Source organism: Protopterus annectens, chromosome 2.part0 (genome assembly GCF_019279795.1).
Source record: "Protopterus annectens isolate FY-2018-M chromosome 2.part0, PAN1.0, whole genome shotgun sequence".
Classification (NCBI taxonomy): domain Eukaryota; kingdom Metazoa; phylum Chordata; order Ceratodontiformes; family Protopteridae; genus Protopterus; species Protopterus annectens.
Window position 1 is genome coordinate 1,530,015,120 of NC_056728.1, and position 13,646 is coordinate 1,530,028,765.

Genomic DNA, 13,646 nt, shown 5'->3' on the forward strand with positions numbered 1-13,646 from the left:
TCATGCAGGGGATACCACAACAAACATATACTCCCAGTAGGAGCATTCCTACATAAATGGCAATCAGGATGTTCATTAGGTTGGTACCCCACCCCCCAAACCATTTCTGGAAAAAGTCCGTCAGTGGGTTTGGGCCTGGTTTAGTCATGGCCGACACTTGCTGAATTACCTCAAGATGATTGTCTATCTCATTGTGTATGGTCAGGAACATACGAACAGCATTCTTCTTGGATTAAAGTGCAACTACCACCTCTCGCCGCTAGGGTGAAGTCGAGAGCCATGCGGTTTTGGAGCACTACAGTTCTCATGGCATTCAGTTCATCAGTCATTAATTCGAGAGCAGAAAAAGTTGCATTGCTCATTACTTTGAGAAGTTTTGACAGTTTTCTCAGCTCCCAGATCGATTTCACTGCTCCATATGCTGGTAATATGCCAGCCCACGATATAACACTATCACTCAAGTCCATGTGTGTCAGTCCTTTGCCTAGAGAATGAATGTCTTTCCAACGTGCATCAATTTGTCCCACTGGATTCACAGGTTTCTTGATGACCTCTCGGACATTTCAAATTTTTCCTCGAGGCAAAACTGCACTGTTTCGTATGGCCGGAACCAGGTAACCCAAAAAACAACTGCCGGACCAATTCTCATGCAACCATTTGTATGCCTTTCTGCCACACACAAAATAACAGTACTCTACTTTAGTAGTAACCTTGCTATGAATATACACTCACCCTGCATGAAACATTTTCTTATCAATTATAGACAGCTGTTTATAAAGAACAGAATTATGTTTTACTTCATCAAGTGTTTTGTGCATCAGTCCAAGAAATGAATCATAGTTTGTATTACAATAAAGATCTACATTGTTACCTTTAGTTTAACATTTATAAGGAACAGTCACATTGCAATTGCTCCAACCCACTTGATCAGTATCATTTTTATAAAAACACACAGTTCCCTTTTGTGGAACAGACAAGTGAAATGCTATTTTATCTTGTGATGTAATGGTTGAGGTATCATAAATCAAGTTCTCCCAGGTCTCATTGACCCCTAGGGGGACTGTAGTCATTAATAACCCCCTGTATGCTGTTGGCAAAGCTGTGCAAATTCAGCAATTCGAAACATTGAAAGTCTCAGCATACACATATTTAATTGCCTGGTAAGTGTTAAAGTTTGGATGCCAGTTTATGAGTAATGCTTCACGTTTATTCAGTTCAGTCCGTGTGGCTGGGAAAAGAAAAGGCCACAACAAAAAGATTATTGTCACTAGTGCAGTTAACAGGATGATTATGCAATACTTCTGAGGAAAGGGTTGTTCTGCATTCCTGTTTCTTCTGGACTCTATCATTTTTACTCTTGGCATGTAACAAGATTTTTGTCCAGTTCAAAGTTTTTGACTAATTTACAGTGCATCAGGTGGATCCAGGAGGCACGCTCCACGATTTTGACTGCAGTGGGTGTTGACAAAAGCACTTGATATGGTCCTTCCCACTTTGGAGATGCCCAATTCTTCTTCTTAACTCTCTTCAGCCAGATCCACGTTCCAGGGGGCACTGCCACTTCTGACAGTCTGGTTCATTCTTTAACTGAAACAGAATTTAACTGCAGCAAATGTTTAGAATTTAAAAAGTTTCGCATATACTCAGCTAATGTACTGTCAGCTTCCTGGTCTGTGGGCATGAGAGATTTCCACTGAGGTATGTAATAAGCCCTTCCAAATAATTTTTCAAAAGGAGTCAATCCTTTTGCATTCGGAACAGTTCTCATGCTCAACAGTGCCAGGGGCAGACAGTACACCACATTTCTCTGTGTTTCTACCATTAACTTCCTTAGCTTACTTTTTAAAATCCCATTATGCTTCTCTACTAGCCCTGCAGATTGTGGGTAATACGCACAATGATTTTTTAAAGAAATGCCAAAATGTCTACTTAACTGCTGTATGGTCTGGTTCACAAAGTGTGTGCCGTTGTCACTGTAGATTCTTCCCGGAATGCCAAATCTAGGGATGATTTCTTTAACAAGGACTTTGGCGACAGTTAGAGCATATGGATTTTTAGTCGGAAAGGCTTCCACCCATCTGGAAAACATATCTACAATGACAAGACAATACTTCTTATTTTCACATTTATTCAACTCTATGAAATCCATACAGATAGTATGAAATGGATACGGTGGTGTAGGGAAACTCCCTTGCTTGGGCTTCAACACCCCTTGTGCATGATGTTTATTACAAACGTGGCATACCGCGCAGAATTTTTTAGAGTAATTTGAGAAGCCATGTGTCGTGAACACTTGGTTCACCAGCTGTACCATCCCCCCTGTTGAGACATGGCACTGCCCATTGCTCAACAAAGCTGCATATCTAAACACATTAGATGGCAATATCGGTTTCCCTTCCTTAGAGATGTACAGCCTCTTTTCGAGAATTGCTCCTCATTTTACCCATCTTTGTTTTTCAGCTTGCGTAGTAAGTGTCTGCATTGTCTTTAACATTTCTAAGTCTAAAATCTCAGAGGGTTGTAATTCCTCTTTCAAAAGAAATGCTTCTGAAGCTGCTTGCTTTGCAGCTGTATCAGCTCTCGCATTACCTTTTGAAATCCTATCCTGTTGCTTGGTATGAGCTGTGCATTTACAAATAACTACTTTCTGAGGTAACTGAATAAATTTTAAAAGATCTAAAATAAACTGTGCATGATTGATTGGTTTACCAGTAGATGTTATCATTCCTTGATTTTTCCACTGTTGCATAAAAACATGTACAGTAGAAAAAGCGTACTGGCTGTCAGTAAAAATGTTCACACATTTACCCTTTGCTAAGGTACATACCAGTGTCAAGACAATCAATTCTGCTGCCTGTGCAGATAAACTGTGGTAAAGATTTCACTTCTATAATGTCAGTATCAGGAACTACTGCATATCCTACTAGGTTCTGTCCTGCAGGACCCCTTTTGCATGAGCCATCCACGTAGTATGTCACCTCGGCATCATCCAAGGGAACATCCGTAAGATCTTTTCTAGGAAGTGTCTTTTGCTCAATCACCTGCAGACAGCAGTGTGATGTGCCATCTACAGGGGTTGGGAGCAAGGTAGAAGGGTTCAAAGTCATGCATCGTTCAATTGTCATATGAGGCTGGCTCAACAATATAGTTATACAGGAAAGATGCCTAGCAGGGGAAAGATATGCTACCTTCTCTTGCAGTAAAATAATCGTGACTGCATGAGGCATTCTCAATATGAGAGGGTGGAACAACACTACAGAGGCCGAAGCCTGTACTGCCATTGCAGCTGCAACTACTGCTTGTACACAGTGAGGTAAAGACCGTGCCACTGGGTCCAATTGTGATGAATAATAAGCAATAAAGAGTTGCTTGTCCCCATGCTGCTGTGTTAACACTGATGTCATATAACCTTGCTTACAATCTACAGTTTGGAAAAAACATCTATTACAGTTTGGTAATCCCAAAACTAATGAAGACGTTATTAACTGTTTCAGTTTGCAGAAAGCAGATTCTGCTTCTGGTGTCCATTGTATCAAATCCTGTGCTGCCATAGGCTTTTTATAAATCAGGTTAGTCATTGGTGCAGATTCCAAGGCATAGTTTGGAATCCAACTCCGACAAAAATTAGTCGTATCCAGGAAGGATATCATTTCCTTCTTGGTGGTGGGTTTTTGTGCTTGCAAAATTGCTATTTTTCTGTCCTCATCTAATGTACTACCCTCCTTTTATATTACATATCCTAGGTATTTAACTTGGTTTTTCCAAAGTTGCAGTTTATTTCTGTTTACTTTATGTCCTTCAGTGGCTAAAAATTGTAATAGCGCTATGGTATCTTCTTTACAATCTTGCTGTGTGGGGGCCGCCAGCAGGATATCATCAACATAAAGCAAAATATGAGTACCTCTTGGTGGGGCAAATCCCGCCAAGTTACTCACCATTTCTTGTGAGAATATCATTGGACTTTCACAATACCCCTGTGGTAGTCGCATATATGTATACCTTTTTCCCTGAAATGTGAATGCAAACCAATGCTGGCTGTCAGGGTGTATAGGTATTGAGAAGAACACATTGCTGATATCTACCACAGAAAAATATTTCTGTTGAGGTTTTAAATCATTCAACAGGGTGTATGGGTCTGGCACCATAGGTGCCCTTGATATTACTGCGTCATTCACAGCTTGTAAATCTTGGACCATACGCCACTCTCCATTCGCTTTCTTAACAGGAAATAAGGGTGTGTTACATGGTGAATCAGGAGATTCCACCAGCACCCCTTCCTTAAGTAAAGCTGCTATAATAGGTTTGATTCCTACCTCTGCATCTTTTCTTAAGGGATACTGTCTTTTTTGTGGTCTAAATGCTGACTTTGGCATAATAGTAACTGGTCCTGCTGTGTGAATAAGTCCTACATCTGATTTTCCTGTTGACCAAAGAGTTTCTGGTATGTTCTGTAAGGCATTCTCTTCCTCCTTCAATAGGAGTGCTAATCAGCTGTCCTTGCTAGACTGCAAGTGTACAGCTGGGTGGGTCTGAGTTATCCAATTCAACTTCTGCAATTGTATTCCCTGTTCTGACAGTTCTATCTCTGTCTGTTTTTCCAATCTTGTGACTTTTTCTCCCAAGTCTACCCATTTCACATTTTTGTCCTTAGTTAAGCTAACATGTGGTAATCAATTCGATTTGTAAAGTGCAAAGAACTCCTGGGGCAACAAACAGCTGGCTAAACTGTTCCCTTCTGTGTCCCAGTACAGATTACGCAATATCAATCTGTTTGCACGATTTCTAAACAATTCTTGCTCATATTCCTTATCAGGTCCTGGTGTGTTACAATAATACAGAGTACAGTGCAACAAATGTTTATCAATGTCAAGGGAGGGGAACTTGCTGATGGCTATGTTCATCAACTCCTCGGTCACTGCCCCTGGACCAGTCGTAACCAAGTCCTGGCTGTACCAATTAAACATTTCACCCTCCAATTGCACTGCAAAGGTATAAATTTGTTGCTGTGCTTCCATACCCTGCATAATCGGAACTACTGCTATACCAAATAGCTGCATAAGGTCTCTGCCCAAGAGGTTGACTGGGCAGTTTGCAGAAGCACCAATTTTGCTTTTCTGGGTCAATCCTGAAACAGGATCAGTTATCACAATATTATGGGAGAGGGGCTCCCGATACAGCTGTCCATTAGCTGCTTTTACTAATATGCAATCAGGTGACTCTGAGTTCTCGGGCAGTTTGGAGGGATGTATCAGGGTCCGTGAGGCCCCCGAGTCACACAAGAATCTGACTTCCCTCCCTTCTACCAGGAGTGTAACTTCTGATTTCGTGTCTGCTAAATAGAGCTCTAAGCTCAATAAAGCCACACCCAATATCTCATTTCCTTCACTATCCGTGACTTCCTGCACTACATCTATTTCTTCTGTCACATTCTCTATTTCCTCTATCACATACTCATTTGTCCCTTCTCTGCTATCCCCTTATAGTGATTCCTGACTATCATATAGTCAGTCCTCACCCTCCTTATCTTCCGTAGTTGCCTTCTTGTTTTTCTTGCAATCCCTTGCCAAATGTCCATTTTTACCACATTTAAAACATTGAAAAAAAAAAAAAAAAAAAAGAAACCTTAGGTGTCGTCTACAGCTTCAGGCTTCAGACTGTTAAGACACAATTTATTAATCGCTTAAAAAGTGAAACTGACAGGATGTAAACTTCACTAGAATGTGATGAACTGAAAAGAGTTAAGTATCCAAGCAGTTGTCATCCACAGCTTCAAACTTCAGGCTGTTAAAACTCAATTTATTGAAAACTTAAAAAGTGAAGCTGACAAAATGCAAGCTTCACTGAAATGCTGAAATAATTAGCCTAGTAATTAACATCCACAACTTCAGGCTTCAAGTTGTTAAAGCACAGTTAATAGATGCTTTGTAAGCAAAGCTGAAAAAAACATATACTTCACTGGAGTGTAAAAAGCTGATAAAATTGTCCAAACGATAAGCGCTTTTGGCAGATGCCTTCTTCAGATCATATAAAAGTGTGGTTAGCTCTTCCTGTTTATAAAGGAAACACAATCAAGAGCTGGTAGCTAATTGTCTTTGGTGTTCTTAAAGGCACAGGACAAAAATGAATGTTCAAAGTGGAGATTTGTCTCCTATAATGTAGTTCAATGTTAAAAATGCTAGAATCATGTATTAATGTTTGGTAGGTTTCTTCTACATGATTCTAGCATTTTTAACATTGAACTACATCTATTAACTGTGGTTTAACAACTTGAAGCCTGACGTTGTGGATGTTAATTACTAGGCTAATTATTTCAGCATTTCAGTGAAGCTTGCATTTTGTCAGCTTCACTTTTTAAGCTTTCAATAAATTGAGTTTTAACAGCCTGAAGTTTGAAGCTGTAGATGACAACTGCTTGGATACTTAACTCTTTTCAGTTCATCACATTCTAGTAAAGTATACATCCTGTCAGCTTCACTTTTTAAGCAATTAATAAATTGTGTCTTAACAGTCTGAAGCCTGAAGCTGTGGACGACACCTAAGTTTTTTTTTTTTTTTCTTTGTTCATTTGTCTACCCTCGGTGTCTTTAGTAGTGGTGAGGAGAATTTATTTCCTGTTTTGTTGTTTGTTTCTCTCACTCTACACATGACAGAAGGGCAAACAGGAGCAGCAGTGAAAGCGAAATCATGCAATTTTCCTGGTTTTTCTAGAGACATTGCAAATCCACTTTTAACTATTAATTTTAGTAGTGACTGTTTAGTGCCTAATACTACAAACCTTGCAGTAGATACTAGTTTTTCTGACACGCTTCGTGAAGTAGAAAATGCTGCTTATCGCCTTAAAAGGCTTCAATGGCAACACTTCCATTTGGAAGCTTGCCTATTTCATCAGATAGTGCCAAGAGGAATGAGAGTTAAATGCCTTCCCTCTTATGGAAACACCTATCCAGAGCTGTTAGCCCAATGGCAAAGGATTAATTTGGACACTAGCCAAAAATGCATGAGGCTGCTCACCGATTTTTTTAAACCTGAAGAAGAACAAATTTCCTCTTTTATCTCTAAGAAACAAGAAGAACTGGAACATTGTGATTTGCAGGACCAGCATTTAAGCCAGATTGAACAGTTACAAGTGAACTTAAACACTTATAACAATAAGCTTAAACTACAAAAAATGGGTAAACCAAATCGAGATCATAGGGATTTCACAATTGGTCATATCTTTGAATGGCCTAGAAAGGATAGCACCAATCAAGGATGTCCCCATTTTTCTACTATTGAACAAAGGAAAGCCATACAAGGTTTGACTGTAAAAGAGACTGCTAACACTTTGCATCCTTGTCAAATAACTACTACCTCATCAACTTCCCTTTCCTCCTCGACTTCATCTACAGGAGAGGAGGTTCCTACTGCTAGCACTGATATTTTCACCAGGGATCTGGGAGGTACTGGTGCTAACGTTACTAATGATGGTAGTAATTCCAACACCACCTTTAATTGTGCTACTAGACCTAAAGAAGCGACGACACACCTACCAATAAACTGGCCGTTGCCGGTTTTTGTGAGGGAGAATTCGTACAGGTCACAGAGGATGCAGAGTCAAGAACGCAAATGGAAGAAGTTTGTGGACTAAATATTGGGGGTAATGATTTAGTAGTTAACTTATCCAAGATCACACTGGATCCTGATGTTATCAGCCTGTTAAATAAGGGACTGAGTTTTATTCCAGCTGTTTCTTCTTATGTGAATGAATTCATGACAGATGTTAGGTTGTTCTGCAGGAACGTGTCCCTGAAATGTATTTTTGGAGAAGGTTCTACGAAAAAACAGCAGACCTATAAGAAATTGAGTTTATTTACTCCAGCTAATTCTCCTCAAGTAGAACTTTTCATGAAATTGTGTGAGGATGAGATAAACAAGGTGGGAGGTACAACAGATAAAGTTAAGAATTGTTTATATAACTTGAACAGGAAAGAAAAAGAGGCTCTCCAAGATTTGAGAAGGACAGATAGCTCGGTGATTAAACCAGCAGCTAAAGGTGGCTGCATAGTAGTGATGGATGCAGACTGGTATGGTAATAAAGTTTCACTGATGTTGGATGACAACATGACTTATCGCAAATTGAGTAAGAAAGAAGTAAATCAGAGAATTGAACGCATCAGAGGGAGCACCTATGATCTACTGATGGAAAGAAGGATCAGTCAAGATTTATATGAATTTTTTGAAACACCTCATCCTATGTTTCCCAGCATTGGTGGATTACCTAAGATACATAAAGATCTTTTGGACCCTCCCTTACGTCCCATTGTCTCTGGGAGAGGATGGATTACTGAATCCATATCCATGTATGTTGAAAATGAACTCAAGAAAGCTTTTCCTTATGCTACCACTGTCTTAAAAGATACAGGCAGCTTCTTGAAAGACTTGTTCTCCACTGTTAAGTCTCTGGATGGATTTGATAACCTTCTACTTGTAACTATGGGCATAACCAGTCTCTTTACTGTGATCCCCCATGAGTATGGCCTGAGGGCCTTACATGATTTTCTGGTCAGACATAATTTAACAACGGAACATCTTTGTTCTCTGCTGGAATTAGTCCTTGAGAATAACATCTTTATGTATGGAGATACCTTTTATTTGCAAACCTGGGGTGTGGCCATGGGTTCTCCATGTGCCAACAGTTATTCAAACTTGGTCTTGGCTGAGTGGGAATTTAAAACAATGTTCAGTGATGGAAATATCTGGAAGAATGAACTTGTCTACTATGGGCAATTTGTGGATGATGTTTTTTGTTTATGGAAAGGAGGTATTGACTGATTGGATCTTTTTGTCAGCTTCATTAACAACAGCACTGACTTCCTTGAGTTCAAAATGAAACACTCATCCTCAGTCATAGATTTCTTGGATGTCAAGATACGTCTACATCCAACTCAAGGTCTCTCTACTGGGGTGCATAGGAAAAAGACCTGGCAAAATCATTTCTTACACAGGCAGAGCATGCATCCAAGACATATTTTTGATAACATCTTTGACAACCAAATCTTAAGAGTCTCAAGACTATGTACTGATGAGGAGGAATTCTTGGAAGAACAATCCAATCTACGTAGATATTTGAAGGATAGGGCTTACCAGGAAAATAATTTTCCACCAGTTTCACAGGTGCAAACCTATAGAAAGCAAAGAGGTCAACCTTATTACTCAGAGAGGTCTGAACAAGCTTCACAAAGACAGTCTAATGACACAACACCTCAACAACTTAGATGTATGCTCACTTACAGTTCAGACAATCGACAGGCTGTGAAGTGATCAGGAAATTTTGGCTTATTCTGGCAGCGGATGATAAAATAAAGAACATCGTTGGAGAGAGACCCAGGTTTCTCTATAAGAATAAAAAGAATATCAAGAGATTATTATGCCATAAAGTTGGCATTAAATGTGGTGGTCCACTATCAGACCTCAAAGGTACTTTTAAATGCTGCAGATTCAATGCTTGTCCTTACTTAGATACTAGTAATACTTTTCTCCACCCAGTATCTGGACGTAACTTTCATTTAGATGTTTATGCTGATTGTACTACTAGCCATATTATCTATTTGGCTACCTGTCGCAAGTGCCAAGCTTTTTATCTTCGTAAAACTGACCAACAATTAAAGGATCGTATTCTACGACATGTCAGAGACATTGATCAGAAAGTTCCACATAATGCCTTAGCAGCACACGTATTGGTCCATCCTATGCATAATTTCTTGTTTAAAGCAGTGGAAGTGGTCACCCAAAACATCAGGGAAGGAGATGTCCATAACAGGACAGAATTGAGAGAGATCTTTTGGATCAACAATTTTAGAGCCAATCGACCCCCAGGACTTAATACAATAGTACCTCTCAGACCTGTTCTAAAATCTAGAAGAAGCCTACCAAACATTAATACATGATTCTAGCATTTTTAACATTGAACTACATTATAGGAGACAAATCTCCATTTTGAGCATTCATTTTTGCCCTGTGCCTTTAAGAACACCAAACAAATTAGCTACCAGCTCTTGATTGTGTTTCCTTCATAAACTGGAAGAGCTAACCACACTTTTATACGATCTGAAGAAGGCATCTGCCAAAAGCGCTTATCATTTGGACAATTTCATCAGCTTTTTACACTCCAGTGAAGTGTATGTTTTTGTCAGCTTTGCTTACAAAGCATCTATTAACTTGCTTTAACAACTTGAAGCCTGAAGTTGTGGATGTTAATTATTAGGCTAATTATTTCAGCATTTCAGTGAAGCTTGCATTTTGTCAGCTTCACTTTTTAAGTTTTCAATAAATTTAGTTTTAACAGCCTGAAGTTTGAAGCTGTGGATGACAACTGCTTGGATACTTAACTCTTTTCAGTTCATCACATTCTAGTGAAGTTTACATCCTGTCAACTTCACTTTTTAAGTGATTAATAAATTGTGTCTTAAAAGTCTGAAGCCTGAAGCTGTGGACGACACCTAAGGTTTTTTTTCTTTTTTCTTTGTTCATTTGTCTACCCTCAGTGTCTTTAGTAGTGGTGAGGAGAATTTATTTCCCACATTTAAAACATTCACCCCTTTTCTTTCACCCTTCAAAGTCCTCTGATCGTTGATCAGATTGTTTGTTTCCTTGGGCATTTCTCTTGCCCTTTTTCCCAGACTGTACTACATAAACTTCTGCTCCATTTTCTACAGAAAATACTTGGGCTTTCTTCTTCTTTTTGCTATTAAAATGCCTTTTGGCATGCCTAGCATATTCAAGTAATGACTGTAACCTGCTTGTACGATGATCTACCATTTGCTTTGTAATAAAGCTGCTTATGGGTGCAATACTGCCTTTCAAAAATGCATTTTTTAACTGCTGGTCATATGGGGAATCGTGTGTCTGATCTTCAGGAACCTGTATTCCACAGTGGTTATTAGAACATTCTAACAGTCTGGCATAATATCTGTCAACAGTTTCGCCTTCTTGTTGGATGCATTGATTAATGCAAGTCCATTCTGCCCTAGGCTTCCATTTCTCAGAGATTCAGTCTGTAAGACCTTTCACTCTGTTGTCTAACTGTGTGCTGCTATGTGGGAGGGGCCTGAATGCAGCATCATGGGGATTCCAGTCACCACTAATCATGTGCCAATCTGACCCCACAATTTGTCTGGCTTCTTTTTCTACCTCTTCTCCGTTTAAATTATAACTTAGCCTCATTCCTTGCAAATCTTCTAAGAACTTTCTAAAATTAACTTTTGGATGGGGAATTCCCTCAGTGGCTTTCCGGATGTCTTCCGGAGTCTAGGGTCTATACACTAGAATAGTTGGGTCCTGACCTTCTTGCCCTGCCTGAGGATTAGGCACTTCTATAAGTGGGCATATTTCTTCTTCACTCATAGATTGTGAATTTCTACCCATTTGATACAACTCAATGTCCCCTTTTGAGTTTCCTGCCCATGCTCGAGACCTGGTCTCGATGGGATCTCTAATAAACGGTTTTGCTTTTGTAGTATCTCTATTTACAGTGACAGCAGGATATCGCAGGGGTGGACTAACTTGTTCACTTGCCTCATATTCTGGTAAGGGAGGCGGAGGGCCGATGCTATTACTAGGTTATTGTCCCCCTTATCTAAAAACATTGCTTTTGAATTATTATTCTTTTGTTCCCTTCGGTTTACTTCCTCAATCCACCTGTGTGCCTGAAGAATTCCTAATTGACGTTGCTTTTTTACCTGACCTTTAGAATCGGTTTTAAGCTGTTTGACAAGTTTGACAAGTGAGAATTTTTCTAGTTTACCATCAAATTCATACTTATTATCCCATTTTGAATAGTATTTAATATTATCAGCACGCTGTGACTGCATGTATTTCGCATCTTCGGTTAACGGCGGATTTTGGGACCTTTTTGTACAATTATTACCCATTTTGTTCTACCCTTTCAATCGTTACATAACACCTTATTTTTAACGTGGTACCACGGCTATTTTTATAGTCTCTTCAGAATGACTGCCTACCTGCTCTGTTTCCCTGATCTATGACAAGACATTAATCTTTCTGTCCCTGACTTATATACAAAGTCTCTAACAGAACAAATACAAATCTAGTCCCTGATCTAAAACAGAAAAAAAAGGTGGATTCACCTTACCTGAGCCTTCATGATTGATCACCTGGTTCGAGTAAACCCGTCCTTCAGTCGCAGATCAGAAAGTGGCTGGCCTATTTTTGTACAACAATTCAGTCGGAGGGCTTTTCAAATAAGAAGAACCAATGTGGTTTCTTCCCTGTATGGTTTCAAGCCACCTGGCCTGTCTGATCCGAGGCGAAGTGAGGGTTTCCAGTCCAAAGGACCAATCTGTCAAAGGAAAAAACTTCAAAGACCAATACACGTAAGGTTCAGTTAAGGCACTTTTAATTTACTTGCCGCAAGGAGACAACAACATGCAAATACAAGGATTTGTCTAACTACTAACAGGAAGTATGTTCATTCTTATACTGTTTTACAAGACATGACCTTCTAAGCTGACATAATCAAACACAACTTTTAGCATTGTTCTACAGCAGATGTTACTCAGATTTTCTGCTGACATGCTAGATTTGTGAGAAACTTTTGAGAAAAACAACCTGGCCTTGGTGGGCACTAATCCATTTACAAACGTCTATTGTACAGTGTTACATTTCAACGTACTCTTCTAATTCAGATACAAGCAAATGCTGATTGCAGTTCATATTTTCAAGCAGGCCTTGTCCTAATTATCTGTAACTTCTACAGCTGTGTATTTTCACACAGCACAGCGGAACTTCTTGTCTAAGTTTCATACAAGTAGTATTGTTCTATTCATTATTTTCCTAACGCAAGCAGAAATCACCTGCTTCTCAGTAAATTTCCAAGACACAAGCAAGATTTTAACTAACAATACAAGGTCAGAAAGCAACTGCAGTTTGTACAGATTTATGCAGTATGAAATAGAATAAATGTGTTAACCCTTTTCAAGCTCTAAATGCACTAAGCATATTACTAATGCATACATCAATACATATTTTTCTAACAACAAACCATTTTTTGCAGGGACCAAGACCCCGTAAAGCACCCACTCCACCCAGAATTATACATACCATCCACACGATCACACCACAGTGAAGAAAAGGGGAAAAACACCAACAAATTTACTGTTAGCACAAACAATATAACACATTATGTCAAAACTCAATGTGATATTAAATTCTTTCTCTTAAGCTGCCCAATGAGTAGTGCTGTGAACACCAATAGGTATAGCAAAATATAATATAAAACTAGATGAGAATTATTGTAAGATTTAGCCTTTATTGGACAAGTTTGTTCTGGAGGTTGAAACAGTAGATCAAAACTTCAAGCCATAAGGAACTAAAGGCCAAAGAAAACTTTACTCCATACTAGGTTTTATTGGAGTATTGCTATGTCATTTTATTTAGCTTTTTACGTTTTTAGTGCTTGAGTTATTCATATGCTGTGTGCAGACATTTGTATACATACTTTGCATTGCATGTCTAAATAATGAATGGTGTAAGTAACTAGGCTTGTTTTCTGATTGCTTTAGATATCTTATTTATTTAAAGATGTTTGCTTAAGACAAGGAAATTCTCTGGGGTTTATAGTTTAAAACTGAGGACCTCTAAGAAATGAT